At 36.9% G+C, this 15,196-nt stretch overlaps 1 long non-coding RNA gene across 1 annotated transcript; it reads right to left on the bottom strand.

Moving 5' to 3' along the window:
• Positions 1-2,864: 2,864 nt before the first annotated feature.
• LOC116755803 lies at positions 2,865-14,440 on the bottom strand. Its single transcript, XR_004350469.1, has 3 exons — positions 14,351-14,440; positions 12,377-12,470; positions 2,865-3,446 (listed from the first exon to the last, which is right to left on the bottom strand). It is a non-coding gene; the product is annotated as an uncharacterized LOC116755803 (long non-coding RNA).
• Between the last annotated feature and the right edge of the window lie 756 nt (positions 14,441-15,196).

The raw sequence follows: 15,196 nt of genomic DNA, 5'->3' as shown, positions 1-15,196 counted from the left end.
TTCTTCAATATGTCAGCAAACATGGAAACATTATCAGATAAATCATTAAGTCAAAAAATGTAAAAACAAGGAGACTGATGCAGATAAGTTGCTAAAATTTTCCAAGACAACACACATGGTAAGTGGCAGAGTTGGGGTATGAACAGATGTTTCTGGTTTTGAAGTTCTATATTCTTTTGACCTACATGGCTTGATTCCTCATTTACAAATGAGGAACTGAAGTTTGGAGAGGTTATATTACATAAAATTTATTAGAGTTAATTCAGTGAGGTTTTCCTGTTCTGATTTCTCTAAAAACAGATAGAATAACAAAATACAAACTATAAATAGAACACAGTTAATAGGCTCTGTCATACAGAAAAGGCGTCAAAAGCAGAGGAGCAGGTTTGGAAGATAATTTGCTTGATTTGTGTTGAATTTGAGTTATTAGATAAGCTTTGGATGTCTAGGCATCCTTCTTAAAAAATCCTCCAAATTATGGGAAGAACCGCTTGGAGTTTTGTCAGATCTTGTACAACTGTCTGTATATATGTTTGTTTATTCTAATCCCAAATATTCTTTTTCTCCTCCAGTTATGCAACCAAGTTGTGAATCGTCCCTTTGACAGTTAGGTATTAGGTGTGTGCATTTCCTTGGCTTGATAGTTTAAACTACCCTCTAATCATTATTCTCTTTGAAGATTTAGACTTAAAAGAAGAGACATGGTACTTCTTAGCCCCTCCCACTCTGTGAGATATGCCTGGTTGTACCTTCACTCCTTTCTCTTCAGCTCAGTGGAAACCTGATGAAGACCAGGCCTAGAGCTTATCCAAACCTAGAGCTGACGAAGAAAGACAATCCCAACGGTACTGAAAAAGAATATTACATATCCTGCCCCTTTTTGCAGGAACAGAGTAAGAATCTCTCGCCTTTTTCATGAACATATCACCACTTAATATATGTTATATTTTTTAAAAACTATAAAATCGACTCTTAGTCCTTTTAAAAGTTGACAAATTTCTCAGTAAAATGAATATATATAAATATTTTCCAGAATGCTCTCATCTTAAGTACAACAATAATGCAAGAAGCCAGAAAACGAAAGTGATAAGAAATTAAGGTAGTATTTTCATTACCTAAGTTTCTCAATGTGTTGAGAAAGCAAGCTAAGAATACTTCGACAAAATTATGTTGAAAACTATATTTTCATGTTTAATGAAACATATTTGTAGGAGTGTTTGATTTATTCTTGAAATAATTTAAATTTTATATCTACTTTGTTTCAAATTTCATCTTCATGCTATCTTTTGTCATTAGCTCACTTGACCATGAATTAATCAGGCTCTTTTCCTGCTGATACGTAGGAAAGAGGTTTTACAGTTTTAAGTTTTTACCATTTTGACCAGTTTCCTTTTTAGCCAATTTTCATCTTTCTATCATATTTTTAAAGTAAATGTGCAAATTAAGTATATAAATATTTCTTTCTCATTATATATCTACTATGCACAGAACTCACATTTCCTCATGGCAATTACTAAAGGAGAAATTTTGAAAATGCTAACTAGTGTCTATTAGTGTTCTTCCTATTAACAGGAACAGTTTGATAAATTTATCAAGATGTTTTTCATTCCAATAAGTAAATGATGGTATTTTATTCTACTCCCTACAAAGATACAGTATAAATTTAGTGAACTGAGCAATTAACTTTGAACTTCCTGAAGGACTTGATAGCATCATCTAAACTTTCACATGATAGACTATCTTCTTACCAGAGGAAATTAGTGAAAAATGTTTAAGTGTTATATTTCAGCATTCTGTACACCACAAAACATTTAGTCAAAAGAATACGAAGCCACTGAACTTGCAAGAAAAAGTGTGTAACAGCCATATGACCGTGTATTACCAGGATGCTCAGACATCCCGTTTTAGGACAGCCCACTTGCGGAGGGGAAAGTCACCTACTGATGAAAGTAAACGTGGAAGGATTTCTATTTCACCACCCTTTCTTCAAGTCTCCTGCTCCCTGCCCCCATCCCCTACCCAACTCGACTTCCCAATTACAGTAATTAAAAAAGGAGGACATAGCCCAATGGAATGCTTCTTTTGTTTGAAACTTCCTTACCAGAAGTTTATTGTTCTTTTTTTAAAAAAAGATGTCACATTTATTGCTACAACACTACTATGTACAAATGCCATTTTCTGTAAAAGTGACACAAAATGTTTTTACATTTCTTACTGTTGGGAGAAAAGATTTGTCAATATCTATTAAAATTAAAAATAAACATGTCCTCCAACCTAGCGATCCTTCTCCTGGGAATCTGTCCCAAAGAAATAAACACATCAGTAGATAAAGACATATAAATATGTTTATTGTAGCATAATCTGTAGTGCCAGAAATGGAAACAAAATGAATGCTCAGCAGTTGGGGGACTGCTGAATACATAATGCTATATCTAAATCATAGAATATTGTATTGCCATTAAAATATGAATTCACATTATACCCAAGTGAATTGTTCCTCTGGGCATTGCTGGGTGAGAAAAGCAACATGCTTGAGAATATGGTCTCATTTTTTAAATTAATAATCAAAAAACCCTTTATTTGCATAGGTATATAAGTATATTAATTAATAGGTTTGCACAGAATTGTATAAATCAAGAGAAAAAAATGAATGGATACATATTAGGCTATTAACACGGGCGACTATGGGAATGGGGTGTAAAGAGGCTCAAGAGGGGGGAGAGAGATATTTAAAAAACACTTCACTATGAAAACATGTATATGATCACATTTATGCATTATCTAAAATGTTATGTATATTTATATAAATGTATCAGTAAAGTAATGAACTTTTAAAAATAAAAAGCTTAGTCAATATTGCTTGAAATTCGCACAAATCTATAATAATTCATCAATGAAAACTAGAAGCCAAGACAGGAAGTAAATCATCTAAGGCAATTTGTTCTTACAGTGAAAAAGTATTCCTCAGTACATTATAACCAGACTGTAGTCTTAAAATGCCATTAAAAGTTAAAATCTCTGTATTTCCATTATATAACATCTGGGAATATATAATAACTTCCATTTAATAATATTAACTGTTACTATTTATTGAGCACTTTGGTGGCAGGCACTATGCAGATGCTTTACTATCAGTTCATTTCATCTATATGCTATAAAGAAGACATTGTTTTCCTTATTTTGCAGTTGCTAAAACTGAGAATTAGATAAGGTAGGTGGTCCTGGGTTACCCTAACCTGTGGCAGAACCAGGAATAAAACCCGGATTTGACTACCTCCAGAACCCATGCTCTTAACCACTATTCTATATGTGTTCCCCATTGTTCTGAAACCAGATTTCCTCTGTATTGTAACCCTTTCTTCTCCTGGAAAGGCTGTTGTAGTGATATCCCAAACTTCTTAGCTGATGTAAGTCTGGTTGTAGGGCTTCTACGATATGCAGTATATCTGGAAAGAAGGAAACCCCATCAAGAAAAATGCTATGATGAGTGCTGCTCATCTAGTTTTGTTCACTATGCAACACTTTTTTTTATTATCTAACACTGAGCATAAGTTTCTTAATTCAGAATTTTATGATAATGACAAAAACAAGCATCCATTTATCAAAAAATATCTGTTGAGAACCTACCATATACAAAGCATTATTCTAAGCATTATTGAGGATGGGTCCACATTCTATTATATACCAATATATACTACAAACTGTACAGAATTATGGTAAGGTCATTGTTTCATTTTGTTAATAAAAACCTAAGTGTGCACTAGCATTGTTCAAGGCACTGGTGGGTACCACAGTAAAAAAGACAAAGTCCTGTCTGTTATGAAGCTCAAATTCTAGTTGGGTTGAAGTAGGCTAGCGGGGGGTGGTGGTGGGGGGAATTAATCAAACACTTAAGAACATACCATGAAGAGATAAAAACATACGTGCCGGGAAGAGAATTAAACAGGATGATGTAAATAGAGTGTTGCCGGGTGGGAGGAGGGGGGCTGTGTTCGACTGGGTGATCAGAAAAGGCTTCCCCAAGATCACGAAGAACAGATTTGCGGGTCAAGGCAAAATGTTTAGCAGTGGGAGGTCACTGGAGGTTTTAAGCCGGGAAAGACTGTGATCTGATTTGTGTTTTAAAAATATTACTTTAGGGGCTTCCCTGGTGGCGCAGTGGTTAAGAGTCCACCTGCCCATGCAGGGGACACACGTTCGAGTCCTGGTCTGGGAAGATCCCACATGCCACGGTGCAACTAAGCCCGTGCACCACAATTACTGAGTCCATGTGCCACAACTACTGAGCCTGCAAGCCACAACTACTGAGCCCGTGTGCCACAACTACTGAAGCCCATGCGCCTAGAGCCTGTGCTCCGCAACAAGAGAAGCCACCGCAGTGAGAAGCCTGCCCACCACAAAGAAGAGAAGCCCCCGCTGGCCACAACTAGAGAAAGCCCACACGCAGCAACGAAGACCCAACATGGCCAAAAATAAAAAAATAAATGAAATAATTTTAAAAATTACTTTAATAAAAAATTTTGAAATACAAATAACATCTTACATAAAGTGAAAAGATAAGGCATAGACTGAGAGAAGATATTTGGGAGATATATATCGATATATAGATATAGATATAATTAAACTATATATGGTGTAAATAATTAGGATCCAAAACAGTAATAAGTAATAGATATGAACAGATAATTTACAGAAGAAGAAAAATTAATGTCCAAGTCACGTGAAAAGATACTTCACCTCACTAGTCATCATGGAAATCCCATTAAAACAACAATTTGAAAAAATTTAAAGTTTGAAAATACCAAGTTCAGGAGTTGATTGGTGGGACTGTAAATCAGCACTACTACTTTGGAAAGAGCTAACTGAAAATGTGCATGCACACCCTATGATCTAGCAATTCTACACCCAAGTAATGAAAGTTGTATGCATGAGCACAAAAAGTCACATACCAGGATGTTCACTGGGAGCACTGTAATAGAGAAAAATATAAAGCAACCTAAACATCAATCAGTAGCAAAACTGAAGAGTAGGTTGTATTTTATTCATACAGTGGAATACAATACACAGCAATTAAAATGAATAAACAAGATTTGTAAGAATAAACATGGATAGCTTTCAACAAAGTAATGTTCAGTCGAAAAAGAGGAGGTGCAGAATGATAGCTTTTATATAGATGTTTTAAGCATACAAAACAATTCTATATTTTGTTTATAAACACATATATCAAGTAAAGGTATAAAAACAGCCTTGAGGGATAAACACCAAATTTAAGGTGGTGATTAGTTCTGGGCTATGGGGCTGAAAAAAGAAACAAAGACGACATCACCATACAGGTAATACCTATTTTTATCATATTTGTAATGTCATTCATATGTAAAGACACAATATTAATAACTTACTAATTCCAGATGGTGAGTACACTAGCATTTGTTGTAAAATTCTTTGTATTTACTGAGTTTTAAATTTTTTTCAACAAAATCAAAAGTATTATCATGGCTGCTCTTAAAGAATGGATTGTAGAGAGGCAAGGGTCCTTAACTTTTGCTTAGACCTTAACTGAACAAAGTTAAGGTCTAACTAAAACATGATGGTGGCTTGAACTGGGATTATAATAAAAGAAATGAAAATATATAGACTAAACAGGTGATATTTTGGAGATAAAGTTTTAGAAGCTGCTGTTAAATTGAATATAAAAGTTAAGGGAAATAAAGGAATGAAGGCTGTCTCTTTTTTTTTTTTTTTAATTATTTATTTATTTGGCTGTGCTGGTCTCAGGTGCGTCATGTGGGATCTAGTTTCCTGACCAGGGCTCAAACCCGGGCCCCCTGCGTTGGGAGCGTGGAGTCTTAATCACTGGACCACCATGGAAGTCCCTGAACGATGTCTCTTAATTTTAAATCTGTTTTTGCATGTAGACTTACTTCCTACTTGGAGTTTAATTTTGTTGGGCAAAAACATAGATAGTATGAAACTACCTGTGCAGTTCCATTAAATATCACTTATAGTCACTTGAGATAGTTACTGGTTAATTACTTCAGGCATAGAGGTAAGAAAAGTATACTTCCACATTTTGTTGGGAGGTGCTCTACTCCCAAGTAATGCAAAGGCAGCACATTAAGAGAACTTGGTTGGTACATGCCATATGTCTAGCTAACTGTGCTTTTTGATTCCCTTGAACTCAACCTTCCCTTCATTTGGACCAGAACTTCTCCCAAGTTGCCCATGGCAGTAACTAGATCTTCTTCAGCTCTCTATTTACCTGGGTTGTAGTGGCAGTACCAAAGAATAGCTTAGGGGAAGCTTTTGAATTCCACTCCCAATCTATATCACTATTCCCCAAATAAACAGTGTGCTTGCTAGTCAAATACAGCTTTAAGACAAGTCTCCTAGCCACACTTTCAATGAAATTACAATCCTTAAGGCCCTCTCATACAGACATTCTGGAGCCAATGTGAGACTAAACAGTCCTGGGTTATTCTGGGATGTTGGTCAGAACACCGCATTTAGGCTAGAGATGGATCCTAGGGACAGAAGCTGTGGTATTCACTTATGCCTTTAATCACTTTAGAAATTGATCATCCCATAAAGTTTGAGAAAGTTGATATGAAATAGATGAGATGTCTTGAAGAACCCCCGGAGGTTTTACTTGAATGCCTCAGGAAAAACATATTTTATGGTAGTAAAGGGTTCATGAACTTGGCAGTTGGGTTTACAAAGAGACACTTTAAATTTCCAGTATCAGCCAGTATTGACATTTACCAGGAAAAGTTATCACGACATGAACTTGCATGTTTGTTTATTCCTCCATTAGGATGTAAGTTCCATCTGGGCAGAAATTTTGTTGGTCTCGTTCACTTCTTTATTCAATAAGCATTAGTTGAATGAATTTGATAAATGAAAACAGGCAGCCTTACTTGCTGGTATGTTTGGCTTTATATATACAGATACGTTTTGCTTTCCGCATATGATGGACTTCACACCATTAGAAGTTCCTGCTATTGGCAATGAAATTATGACAAATAAGTACGAGGATGGAAACTATAATTGGTGAAAAAGTAATTGCAGAGGGTTGTGGCATATGTTGCATAAATCTGGGCTGTAGTGAATTACCACAAGCTTAATGGCCTACAGCAACACAAATTTATTATCTTACAGTTCTGGAAGTCAGAAGTCTGAGAAGTCTTAGGTTTAAATCCTTCTAGAGGCCCTGGGGAGATTCTGTTTCCTTTCTTTTCCCAGCTTCCAGAGGCTGCCTGCATTTCTTGGCTCACAGATCCTTCCTCTACCTTCAAAGTACATCATTCCAACATTTGCTTCTAACCCTCATGTTTTATTTCTCTGGCTTTGACCTCCTTGCCTCCCTTTTAAAGGGAGGTTTGTGATTTCACTGGGTCCACCCAGATAATCCAGAATAATCTTCCCATCTCAATCTTTAATCACACTTGCAATGTCTCTTTTGCCATGTAAGGTAACATATTCACAGGTTCTGGGGATTAGGATATCAAAATCTTAATTCTGTGTACCACAGCTACTTAGAAATCTTACTTGCAATGAAATTTTCACTCTTTGCTCATTCACTATGTTGTTGCTTCCGTGTAAAAAACTGAAAGTTTTTGAAAAGTTTAGAGGCACACAGCAGAGTTTTACCCTGAATAAACAAAATTGGAAATTTATTTCCATCTCAACCAAGAAGACCTGATTATTTTTTATAAGAGCTGAGAGCAGGGGGAACACTACTTCTTTTATCAATTATTTCAATAGATTGTAATATGAGTTATAAACAATGATTTTCAAACAGTAAGACTAATCCTCACCTCACTCCCATTCCTCACCTTCCAAACGTACTGAAATCTGCTTTTCAGTTAAATTCAGATGTGTGTTGAGCTTCAAAGCAGCCAACTTGGTACGGCAGGCTCCTAGCTGAAGGATGTTGCCTTTAAACATTTTTATAGCTTTTTTTTTTTTTGGAATTGTCTTTAAAGACAGTTCACCAGACACACAGGAAAATGTGGCTCGTTATTTTAAGGTCACAAGGTACTTTGCCTACTCTGTCTTCTTCCCTTCCCCATTGTTTTAATCCACTTGCCTTCATCCTCAGTCTTTCCTCTGCTGATACTAGTGCCAGAAATCTGTGAGGTTGAGAGGAAGGCCTGGGGAGCCAGAGTGTAGCTGGGAAGGGGGCAGGGAGAGCTTCATGCAGAGCTCAAGAGGTAGCAGACTGCAATGTAAGTTTTTTTGTGTAACCCAGCCTATTTCACACACTATTAAATAACAATATTTGATAATTTGCTAAGTGTCCAAAAAATCATGCTGTTAAAATAAATCCCTATTGAGAACTGCCTATAAGTTCATCTAAACTTTCTTTTTTTTTTTTTTTGCGGTATGCGGGCCTCTCACTGCTGTGGCCTCTCCCATTGCGGAGCACAGGCTCCGGACGCAGAGGCTCAGCGGCCATGACTCACGGGCCCAGCCGCTCCGCGGCATGTGGGATCTTCCCAGAGAGGGGCACGAATCCGTGTGCCCTGCATCCGCAGGCGGACTCTCAACCACCGCGCCACCAGGGAAGCCCCTACACTTCTTTTTATGGCTGAATAATGTTCCATTGTGTATATTTATACACCCTATTTTATTTATCCATTCATCAGTTGATGGATACTTGGGTTGTATCCACTTTTAGACTATCATGAATAATGCTGCTAAGAACATTTGTATACAAGATTTTGTGTGAATGTATGTTCTCAACTCTCCCAGGTACATATACCTAGGAGTGGAACTGTTCGGTCACATGGTAACTCTATGTTTACCATTTTAAGACACTTTCAAACTGCTTTCCAAAGCGACTCTCATGCCTTCTCAATTTGGCTTAGTGTAACCCACCCAAACTAATTCAATTCAATAAGCATTCACTGTGAGCTTATGTGCCAAGTGGTCCACTTGGCAGAGAGGATGCAGATGACTAAGACATAATCCCCGTCTGCAGGGAGCTTACAGCCTGGTGAAAGACCTCATAGTTTAGTAGAAATGAGTGAGAAGTTCTTCCTACCACCTGGTGCCTACCTTAAAGAGAGAAGAAAATACTTGTGGCCCAATAGTACCAAATGAGGACAAGATGCTCAAATGACTGCAATACTTTACAATAACAATAGCATTCAGGGAATGTTTAATAATGGGGTTTTTGTTGTTTTCATTGCTGCTACTGTGGCTTTTTTTACCTTTAGATGAGGCCACAACTGAACTCCTTAGTTGTACTAAAATTTATCTACATCTAGTGACACTTTAGAAGTCTATGGGAAATAAGTAGTCATGATCCAATTTTCATTATATAGTTATCTTAATCGCAAAATCATTATCAAAGTATGAAATCAGCCTGACACATAGGACTCTTTGAGATAATTCCAATAGCCAAGAAGAAAGAATTCAATTTGGCAAGCTAAAATTCTCTAAGCCTCTTGTAGAAGCAGAAGAGATGCCTGGGGAAAAGAATGAAGAGTAGACAAAAAGGTAGAAGAATTAAGTGAAAATGATGTCACAAAATGCAAAGGAAGACAAAGTTTCAAGAAGGCAGTGGTTACTAATTTTAAACCCTACACAGAAGTTTTACTGGAATAAAACCTAAGAGTCCATTAACTTTAGTAATTAAGATAGCAATCCCACTACTGGGCATATAACCTGAGAAAACCATAATTCAAAAAGAGTCATGTACCACAACGTTCATTGCAGCACTACTTAAAGCAACCTAAGTGTCCATCAACAGATAAATGGATAAAGAAGATGTGGCACATATATACAATGGAATATTACTCAGCCATAAAGAGAAACGAAATTGAGTTATTTGTAGTGAGGTGGATGGACCTAGAGTCTGTCATACAGAGTGAAGTAAGTCAGAAAGAGAAAAACAAATACTGTATGCTAACACATATATATGGAATCTAAAAAAAAAAAACAAAAATGGTTCTGAAGAACTGAGGGGCAGGACAGGAATAAATACGCAGATGTAGAGAATGGACTTGAGGACATGGGGAGGGGGAAGGGTAAGCTGGGACAAAGTGAGAGAGTGGCATGGACATATATACACTACCAAATGTAAAATAGATAGCTAGTGGGAAGCAGCCGCATAGCACAGGGAGATCAGCTCGGTGCTTTGTGTCCACCTAGCAGGGTGGGATAGGGAGGGTGGGAGGGAGACACAAGAGGGAAGAGATATGGGGATGTATGTATACATATAGCTGATTCACTCTGTTATACAGCAAAAACTAACACAACATTGTAAAGCAATTATACTCTAATAAAGATGTTAAAAAAAAAGATAGCGTTGGTTACGTTAACAAAAGCAATTTCAGTGGAGTACAGGGAGTAGTGTTTGGAAAAAAGCTTGGGGTATGAAGTAAACTAGTCTTTTAAGAACTTCAAATGTGAAAATAATGGGAGGAAGATGAACGTGTTTCTGCACTGAGTGGATGAAATCAATGGAGGAAAGGCTAAAGCCATAGAAGGAAGGCGATGAAAGATAGAAAATAAAGGAAGATTCATAAGGAATCTGGACTGGATATGATGAGCACCAGTGTAGAAACTAGTCTTGAACAGAGAGGGGACTTCTAGAAAGACTTAGAAACTATGCTTCTAAGACATGCTTCTGAGAAGGGACAATTATGCTTCTGAGAGGGAAGAATGGGTACTGATGCATATGTTTGCATGCAGGTAGTGGTACAAGTGAAAGGAATATAGTAACTACTACTTTATTTATATCGTATTTTATACACTAACGTAATTTCACGCATATTAGATACATGTGAGTCTCATAATAACCCTGGAAATAGGCTCAGGGAGACTGAATGAGTTGCCCAAAGTCCTTCAGCTAGTGAGCTGCATGGGTGCTTCTTCAAACTCAAAGTCCCATGCCTTTTCCATTATGCTGCATTCCTCAATCATTATGTACAAGCAGAAGAGAAAGGTGGTGAAGGAAAGATCCACAGGAAGTGTATGACTAGCTTGAGTTATGTGAAGGGGGATTATTTCTTCTAGTAAGTGAGGAAAATCCTTGCAGACAGCTGCTTCAATGAGGAAAGTTAAAGAAATGACTAATTATACTTATATGGTGGATGCTTTTAGCACCATGGATGAAACAGGGATAAAGTCAGATGACAGGACAAAGGGTCTGACCTGTGTGGCAGTCAAAATTCCAGTGAGTTTTCCTTACTGAGGTGCCATGTGTTAGTACTAAATCTCCTCTCCAGTCTTTATTTGGAAATGTCCTTTCTGTTTACATTTCTGAGGCTGTGACCACGTAATGTCAAAACATTAGCTTGGTATGGAATTTCAGACAATCAATCCAATATACTCTTTAAAAAATTCTTTTCATCAAGTCATACCTTAATACTTACTGGGAAGATAATTAAGAGATATGGCTTGTTGAGCTTATTGTTTAGGGAGGGGGATGGCAGTGCACAGTGAGGTCATGAAATTTCTTAGGAATCAAAAGTCTGACAAATCAGAGTATGTGATACGGGAAACCTGTCCTGGAAATCTAATCTGTGCTCAATAAAAAGATACTGGATCACAGAAACTTTGAATGTTTACTTTATGGAGGCCTTTTATCATTTTTTTTGGCTGACGTGGGGGCACCTTAGAGATAATACAGTGGTGAGTGGTTTTGTAAGAAGCTTGCTTATCTATTACCTGACACCTCTTTCAATTAGCTGTTTCTTAGGGTCTCTTATGGATACCTCTTATGGACTAAATGGCTACCTCAAGTGTGCCACAGAAAAAAGAGACAAGGCAGCTGGACTTTTACAGCTTCACCAGCCCCCCTTCTCTGACTTTGATATTTCTGGCAGAAAAAGGAACTGAGCCAAGGAACATCTTCAAGGCTAGAGGCCCCCAGGGAGGTAGGGCCAATTGGTAGTAAATGTCCATTTGGCCTTCTGATAACCACCATGAGCAAGGGACAGAGCTTATGTGGCTTACAAAGGCAAGAGCTCTGGTACTCTGCAGGGATTTAGGCTTCATCCATCCATCTACTGTTTGGCACTTTTGTTATTTCCTCCCAAGGGATGCTTGCTTTTCTCTGTAGGCTACATGGGAAGTCAGAGAGGCTGGAAAAGCAATTTTCTCTTCCTCTCCTTCTTAACCATTTCCCCTAATCCTGAGACACAAGGTCCCTGCTTTGTCCTTGGATGGGGCGGGGATGGGGCGGGGATGGAGTGGTAATTGTTGGCCTCTAAGGTGGCCCTCCCTCACTCCAGTAAACAGAGGGAAAGTTCATTTTAACAAGAAGCTGTTTAAAGATTGAGAGAGGCTTTTAAAAATGAACTGTGGTTTCCTTTGATAAAAAAAAAAAATTCAGGTTGAGCTTATGGACTGTATCAGATATTTTCACCTTTAGCATTGGTGGTATAGTGATGAGCATAGCTGCCTTCCAAGTATTTTCACCGTCATATCATTTGAGACTTCCTCTAATAGGGTGAGTTTATCTGTTGAAAGTGACAACACAAAAATAATATTTCAGTTTGGCTAGTAGAAGTTCTTTCTTGACCCTATGCCAAATACGATTCTAATCAATTAAGTTTGCTTTCTTCCATGGTATTACTATGTTGTTATCATGGTAAGAATACCGTTTTACAAAAAGATTTTGAAATAAAACAATTTTGAAAATCTCATTTTAGTTTTTATATTTTTCTTGTGAAGTGCTCATCTAGTGTGTCTAAGCCTCTTTTAGGTAGGAGACCACTCAAATCCTTCTGACTCATGCTTCCTCCAAACTCTCTTCTCTACTAGACTCTCCAATGGGTGTTATTTTCCCTCCCATGACACAGCTTCTCCTTATGTGTAATCACTCTGACCTCGAGGAGGATAAAGTGACCAGGCAGAACAGCCTTGTTTACTGATTAGGTTATTTATACACAGGTTATTCCTATGCCCCTTAAGGTTATACAGTCAGGTTTCAGAGCAGCAATTCATTACAATAGGTTATGAGAGAAGATATTGAGGCAGCAAAGTATAATCTCTTATCTTCTAAATATAAGCAGGAAGCATTAAGCTTTTGTTATTACAAAGTTATAATGAATAAATATTTTTAATAGTTTTTAAAATATTTTGTTTTCTTTTTTTAGTATGAAAACACATTCTGCATTGTGCTTTCTTGATTAAAACACAAGGTTTCTAGTTGTAGTAATGGAGGCAGTTTGGTTTACTTAAAAAAACTAAAACAAATGAGGTAGTGCAACGTCAACCTGGAAAACGCAGGCAGTGGTGAGAGTGCAGGAAAACAAGCACTCTTGCACACTGCTAAGCACGCCACCTTTCTAAGAGCCTTTTGTGTCAAAAGCCTTGGACCCTGCATACTCTTTGACTCAATCCTATGAGTTAAGCACTACTACTTCATTCTATAGATGAAGAAACTGAAATTCAGAGACTTAGCTTCCCAAGGTCATATGACAAGTTAGTAGTGGAGCTGTGATTCAAACTCAGTTACCTTAGTCAAAGCTTACACTTAACCCCACCCCTTAAACTTCATTCAATAACATGGCGTTTGTTTTCAGAAAGTATTCCTATAATAAAATAATATGCAACTTAACATGTTGTTGTACATGAATATATAATGACACAAACAAATGTTTGCAAAACTATAAATAGCAAAAGTAAGTTTAAGAACAGTATATTAATTTTATTAAAAATACATAAGTATATAATGAAAAATAGATATGTGTGACAAGACATATAGATGCACATCTAGAGACTAGTGTGATCAGAAGTAATTTATTTTCTTCATTTTGTTTATCTGTCTTTCCTAACTTTTCTACCTTTGTATTAAAACCGGTCTTTTTAAAGATGTTTAATCTCAGTTCTCAAACTATGAATCTGCAATTTAAAGACAAAACCTGCTTTTATTTAAAAAGGTACTCTCTAGTAGTCCATCTTGATTTCTCCTTACTTCAAGCCTAAACATTCTAATTTATTAAGGTTGTTTATGCTGGAATCATATAACTAAAGGAAAGAACAACAGAGAAATTGGGCAGGGGGACAGCAAGAGCCCCTGGAGCTTCTATTATCTTCTATCTTCTTTCATCTCTAGTATGAACAGCATTACTCCATGCTCTAATCCTCTCACCCTGCCTGAATTCTACACATTAACACAAACCAGAATATGGTCCAAATCAGGGACTCCCATTAGTGAAAAAGAGTATAAAGAACACACGTTTATTTACTGATAAAGATAAGGATGGGAAAAACAAAGACTTGCTAGCTTTCCCATGTTGATGTTCATTAGTAAGACTATTCAGCATGTTTGTTCAGTCTGCAGCTTCTTTCCACATGACTTACAAGGTGTTATTTTAACAGGAATGAAACTCACTGAGCAACGTGGCTGACTGAGGAAGAGCCGGTTCATGCAGATAGTAGCCTCCAGGTCTATCCTAGCAGAGAGAATATTCTTGTTGGATTTGTTGAAAAGCTCTGAGAGGAAGGAAGAGACATTAGTCAAGAATTTCCCTCAGATAACACGTTTTAGTTTAAAGAAATCCTGCTCAATTATGTTCCCCAAATATCATATATGAGTAATTTAGAATGGAAGTTGAGAACCTTGCTATTTTCAAGAAATTTTCAAATTTTTTTTCTGCCGAACTTCACGTTGTTATAATGCAAATGCATATATTTAATGAATAGGCAATTTTCCTCCTACTTCCTTTCTGGGTAAAGACTGGTTCAGTTCTAGTTCAATGACTACAGAGTTGTCTTAACTATCATGTGTCCTTTCTACAAGTTAAAGTACTAACTGTATATATGACTTTATTTGAATTTTTATTGCATGTCTAAGTATTATATGCACATCACAGAAAATTTTGAGAACATATCAGGAAGTCCAACAAAGATGAAAAGACCCACAATCCCACTACTCAGAAAAAAAGACCCTAATATTAATAGTATATACTCTTCTTGAACTTATTGCACATTATCACATTAAGGGTTCTGAGCAGTCAAGAAGAAAGAAAACAATTTACCTTTGTTTCAAATAATGTTTCCCAAATTCCTTTGACTATGAATCCTTTGGTGGTATAACACCTATTAAAAATCTGAGGAGCTCAGGATCTGAAGAGCACACTTTATGAATGCCACCTAAATGAACTTATCACTGTGCAAGATCTTCAGCCATACTAGTAATTCAGAATGAATCAAACTCAACAATGTTCACCCCTCTACC

Source organism: Phocoena sinus, chromosome 6 (genome assembly GCF_008692025.1).
Source record: "Phocoena sinus isolate mPhoSin1 chromosome 6, mPhoSin1.pri, whole genome shotgun sequence".
NCBI classification, from domain to species: Eukaryota; Metazoa; Chordata; class Mammalia; order Artiodactyla; family Phocoenidae; genus Phocoena; species Phocoena sinus.
The sequence above is the reverse complement of the archived record's forward strand: the minus strand, read 5'-3'. Positions and strand labels throughout refer to the sequence as shown.